The sequence below is a fragment of the Myotis daubentonii genome, chromosome X (genome assembly GCF_963259705.1).
Source record: "Myotis daubentonii chromosome X, mMyoDau2.1, whole genome shotgun sequence".
Classification (NCBI taxonomy): Eukaryota; Metazoa; Chordata; class Mammalia; order Chiroptera; family Vespertilionidae; genus Myotis; species Myotis daubentonii.
Window position 1 is genome coordinate 124,639,232 of NC_081861.1, and position 6,475 is coordinate 124,645,706.

Here is a 6,475-nt window from a genome sequence, read left to right on the forward strand (position 1 = left end):
TAGCCTTCACACTGATGTCTTTGACCATGGGTTAGGCATATATGTTCATTGGCTAATATTTTCACCTTTTTTAAAAATTGATCTCAGAGAGGAAGGGGGAGAGAGAGAGAGTGAGAGAGAAACATCAATGATGAGAGAGAATCATTGATCCATTGATCAGCTGCCTCCTGTATACCCCCTACTGGGGATCAAGCCCAAAACCTGGGGATATGCCCTGACCAGGAATCGAACCCTGACCTCCTGGTTCTTGGATCAATGCTCAACCACTGAGCCATGCCAGCCAGGCTATAGTTTTAATTTGCATCTCTCTGATGACTAGTGATGAGCATTTTTTCATGTCTATTGGCCATCTGCATGTCCTCTTTGGAGAATTGTATATTTAGGCCCTTTGAGAATTTAAGTAATTTATTTGGTCATTCCAGAAAGCATCAGCAGGTAACAGGATTGGGATGAGCCAGTAAAGGTACATAATCAAACAGTTTTCCATTGGGGGCGAATGGGTTCAGTCTCCTCTCCACAGACAACTGGGGGAAAAGGTGTAGAACATACCTCAGAGTAATCCCACCAGAGGACGAGGAAGATGGAGTCTTTATCCTTCAACTGCCATCTATCATGGGCACATTAGCTCCCAGCATTTAAGGGTTGCCAGGCTGAGAGAAAGCCGGGGTGGGGGGGTGGGGTGGATTTGCAGGTTTTTGCATTCAGAAGCCAAAACCACCATTCTTGTGTACTGAAGAGTGAGTGCCAATGGGGCATGGGTGGGCCACCACCGCTACCTGCTACATTTGTTATTGACTCACAACTGGTGGAAGAGCCCCGGTCGGTTTGGCTCAGTGGTTGGAGCATTGGCCCTCGGACTGAGGGGTCGTGGGTTCGATTCCTAGTCAAGGGCATGTACCTCGGTTGCAGGATTGATCCCCTACCCTGGTCATGTTCAGGGGGCAATCAGTTGATGTGTCTCTCTCACATCCGTGTTTCTCTCTCTCTCTCTCTCTCTCTCTCTCTCTCTCTCTCTCCCTCCCTCCCTCCCTCCCTCCCTCTCTCCTTCCCTTTCACTCTCTCTAAAAAGCAATGGAAAAAATGTTCCTGGGTGAGGATTAAAAAAAAAATCCCCGTGTATTCAAAATTATCGGAAGAACCACATCTTTACAAAATGTAGGCCACAAAATTTGCACCGCAGGAAATTGGTACACATAATGGCCATAAAAGTAAACTCACTTGTAAGAGGTTAATATTTTAAAAATTTTATTTGGATAAAATTTAAAACAAGTTTTCATGGTGATGTTTTTATGAATAAACATTTTCCAGATGAAAATAATTTCAGTAATTCTTAATGCCTTCACAAGAATGGTAACAATAGTTACATGGATGTAAAGTACAACATAGGAAATAGAATCAATAATATTGCAGTAACTATGTATGGGCACTGGCAATATCAGTGGGAACACTTTGTAAAGCATAGGATTGTGTGACCACTGCTGTACACCCGAAACTAATACAAAATAATACTGAAAGTAATTGAAAAATAAAAATTACAAAAAGCAAATGAAAATAATTTCAATAAAATAAAAGCCAATAAAAATACTAGAAACATTTAACCTGAGTTATAGAGGAACTTGGTACCAAGGAATTAAATTGATTTGTAGTTGCTCAGGAAAGTATGTTCCTCATAAAATTTCAGCCATGCTGGCATGATTCTGATTAGGGTGTTTTTACTCACAAACATGGAGTCACAGTGTCCTCAGGCTCAAAACAAGAGGAGGATGGAAACATCCTGTTCTTGAGTTGCTAGAGGCCAAAAAATGAAGAGGTTTTGTGCCAGGGGAAATTGCATGGGTAAATGCAGAGTGGAAAAGCATATGGAATGCTTTGAGAATGATGAATTCCTCACTGACAGAGCTATGAGAGCAGATGTTAAGAAAAAAAAAATCATTCATGAATATTCTGTGGATCTGCAGATTTCTTTGTTGAAAGAGGATAAGAGAAAAATTGGATCTTACAGCCTTCCAGTGTAACTCTTCACAACTTGTCACTAAAATATCCCATGACCTTACAGGAAAAGAATAAAAACCCATTAAAAATAATGAGAGATTGACAGGCAGCATAATATAAAATTGTGAGCAGTCTTGTAAATAATCTTAAGGCAAATGTAATTTGAGAAAAATAGACCCGTATTTGTTCACCTTATGTAATATTCAGACTTTCCTCATGAACGAAAGCAACTAGAGAAAGATTTTTTAAAAGATGAACTACTTTTACTCCACCCACCGAATCCTGACTCAGAGATTCAGGCCTTTACTAGCCTGAGGACTGGGCATTCATCTCTCTTGATCCCAAGAAGCTCTATGATGAGGAGGCAGTTTTATTCCTGAGTTTTCCCCCTTTTCTTGAAACCCCTCAGTCCCCCATCCCTCACCCCCTCTCGCCAGCAGTCCTCACTGACACCCCTCCCAAGTCTACCCACTGTCTTTTTACATTGAAAAAGGACCACAGTAATCAACTAGGCAGGAAGTAAGGGTGGACTGGCCGAGGTGTAAAGCATATCCTCCCCATTACTCATTCACTGTAGGTGACCGCAGACATAGGCGGAGCTATTTCACTGCCATTGGCTTCCAGTACCAGAGGAGACGATGAGAGGAGAGTGATAACCACCAGAGTACAAAGAGGTACAATAACAGACAACTCATTAGAAGCTAAAATGTAGACTGGAAGTTGTGCCCATCAACTCACCTCCTTTCCAGTTGCAGACTTATGAAAGGGGTGAAACTACTACCCAAATGGGTAGAAGTTGGGACTGAAGGCAATGCACATGTTCCGTTGACATATGAGTCTGGAAGGGTCTTTCCTTGTTTGTGTATGAATTAAGAGAAAAAACAAGTTGGGATCTACAAAGACTATGTGATCAAAGAAATGGAAGACTCAGAAAAAGAGCATAAACTTCTTGGAGATTATTTGCTTTTAGAGCCAGATGAAAAAGTCAAATTATTAGGCATCTTCAAAAGATTGCAGGAGAAACAAAAGATCATAGGTAGAAAAAGAGCAAAAGTGTAAAAGGTACTTGACTCAAAGAAAGACTGTAAGAACATTCCAAAGGCAGCAGCAGAATTCAAATCCATAGGCACTAAAGCACAGAAAGGATGGCGTGGAAAATTCACCTGCTGGTGTGAAAGGTGTCCTTGAGATGCTTTCCCAGAGTGCAGGTAAAAAGGACAGATTCAGTTCTTCACCACATGCTTCATGAACACCTACTATGTGCCAGTCACTGTGCTAGGTGCTGGATCTAAAGCAGCCGTGGGCAAACTACGGCCCGCGGGCCAGATCCAGCCCGTTTGAAATGAATAAAACTAAAAAAAAAAGACCGTACCCTTTTATGTAATGATGTTTACTTTGAATTTATATTAGTTCACACAAACACTCCATCCATGCTTTTGTTCCAGCCCTCCGGTCCAGTTTAAGAACCCATTGTGGCCCTCGAGTCAAAAAGTTTGCTCACCCCTGATCTAAAGGCTTTCACAGTATCTATCCTCACAGTGTGAGAGGCAGTCAAACCTTTAAACCTTTAAACCTCCTATCTAATAAAGAGGTAATGTACTAATTGACTCTCATGCCGTTGCAAAGATGGCAGCACCCACAGCCAATAAGGAGGGAATATGCTAATTGACTATCACACCCTCAAAGATGGCAGCGCCCAGTCCCCTCAGCCCCGTTGGGGCAGCTGGTGCGTGGCAAGGCCGGGCCCGCCCCCAGGTGGGCCTGGTCGCTTTGCGCACCTGCCTCCGGAGTCCCCCAGTCCCCTCAGCCCGCCAGCCACCTAGGTCTGGCCCGAGGTTCAGGCAAGCCTCAAATGGCGGCTGCCCAGCCGCCCAGGGCCGCCTGAGGCTCAGGTAACCAGGGCCGCCCAAGGCTTGTGCTGCCAACAGTGGCAGCAGCAGAAGTGTGATGGGGCATTGCCTTTCCCTGATCACCAGGTTGCCTCCCATCCCTTAGGGCTCCCGGACTGTGAGAGGGGGCAGGCCGGGCTGAGGGACCCCCCCCCCCCCACTCCAGTGCATGATTTTTCATGCACCAAGCCTCTAGTTAACATATAACTGCAAATCTTGATGGTTGCCTCAACTGAAAACTGGCACTATAAGGATTGCTCGTGTAGGAAAAGCTAGTTCTGATTGGGTGATTAGGGAAGGTCTCTGTAAAGAAGGAATAGATAGCTGGAGAGAGAGAGAATGAGTGGGAGAAAAGAGAAATATAGAGAGTGGACAGGGCTGTGTAGCCCTGCAGCAGAAAAACATGTGGAGCCGAGACTGAAAGAGGACCAGGGCCTTTGTTTGACGCGAGGAAGGTGCGGAAATTGGTGCAAGGTATGACCAGAGAGCCACTATGGCCATACCTCACAGGGGTGTCTAAGGCTGGGTGAGGGGTTAGTATTTTATTCTAAGGGAAGTGAGAAGTTCCTGAAGGCTTCTAAGTAGGTGGCTGATGTGATGTATGTCTTAAAAGGTTGTCTAGTCCCTGAATCAGGGTAAGGATGAAATTGGAAAGCTCACTGAGGAGCCGGGGCAGTATGAAGGGTGATGACGATTTAGACAGTAGTGGTGGCTGACACTGCAGACAGAAGTGAAGGGAGGATATGCTCTGGAGGCTACCACTGGCAGAACTTGGGTATGAACTGGATGGTATAGGACAGTGGTAGGCAAACTGCAGCTCACGAGCCACATGCAGCCCTTTGGCCCCTTGAGTGTGGTTCTTCCACAAAATACCACGTGTGGGTGCGCACGTACAGTGCGATTGAAACTTCATGGCCCATGCGCAGAAGTTGGTATTTTGTGGAAAAGCCACACTCAAGGGGCCAAAGAGCCACATGTGGCTCGCGAGCCGCAGTTTGCCGACCACTGGATAGGAGAATGGATGGCCCAAAGCAACTCCTGGGTGCATTTTGAACACAGGGCCTACTATATTGGCAGTAATTACGATGGGGAAAATGGGTAGAAGAGTGATTTGGGAAGGGACCAGCGGGAAAACAGGTTCAGGCTCTTTAGGTCTCAGATGCCTGTGAGGTATTTACGCGTGAAGAGGTGAAAAATATCACTGGATATAAATCCGAATGAGTATCAGGTGAGAGGTCAGAACTGACAGTCACCCACTATTACAGATAGTATTTATTTGGGTTTTATGTACCCTTTCCATTCAAAGACACACAAAAATAAACCAAATAGCATACTGAATCTCTATGTCCCCATCATAGTACAACTGATATTTTGCCAAGAAAATACTAAGTCACCTAGAAAAAGAGAAAAATCCCAGCTACTCCAGTCTGAGTTTTCTCATCTGACAGTGGGAATATTCTAACTGACCTCATGGAGTTCTGATGAGAATAATATGAGATTAACCATGTCAACAGTGTATGGTAATCAATGTTAGCCATTAATATTTTGTTATTTTGGGGTGGGCAATGTTGATCCGATAATGGAGAAGGAAAATATATCAGGTTTAGTGAGTGGAAACAAATTGAGTTACATTTATAAACTCAGGAGAAATTGTTCAAATCATTGAGCTTTTATGGAGAGAATAAAACAGAAGCTGCTTGCCCTAACTGGTTTAGCTCAGTGGATAGAGCGTCAGCCTGCTGACTGAAGGGTCTCAGGTTCGATTCCAGTCAAGGGCATGTACCTTGGTTGCGGGCACATCCCCAGTAGTGGGTGTGCAAGAGGCAGCTGATCGATGTTTCTCTCATCGATATTCCTAACTCTCTATCCCTCTCCCTTCCTCCCTGTAAAAAAATCAATAAAATATATTTAAAAAAAAAACAACAAAAAAACCCAGAAGCTGCTGGACACAACTACAGCACGTTCTGGAATTCTTGCAAACTGAGGACACAGCAAGAGCAAGTAGACTTAAGGTTTCTATAAAGTGTGAATTGCCCATATGAGTCCTAGGTGCCCCCGCAATGGAATCCCCACTTTATGGTTATAACATTATATTCAGGGGAAACTCACATGAAAATCAAGTAGTCAAGTGTCAGAGCATTACATGGTCTGGTCTGTTTGAGAAGGTTTTGCTGAAAAAAATGACTTTGTGAGGAGACCCCCCAAAATGGATTATGAACAAAAGGTTCAAACTGAGCCTGAGCTCTGGAGCAGAGCTTCTCTAACTTTAATGGGCACACAGGGCCCCTGGGGATGTTGTGGAAATGCTCCTGATGCAGGATGGGGCCTGAGAGCCTGCATGTCCCACAAGCCCCAGGGCAATGCCGAGGAAGCAGGGCTTTCTGGGATCCGGCAGAGCTGTGGCCCCTCACTCTGGCATTGCATGAAGTCTGTTACCGAGAAATCCTGTAACGCAAACACCTGCCAGCTCTGCTACTAGAAAGACAGTGGCACAGGGACAAGGCAGAAACCCATTTGGGGCTGGGCTTGTGGCAGCCAGTGGCTTAGAGTCCTCCCGTGGGCATGGTGTGGCCCAGGAGGGTTGAGAATCAACA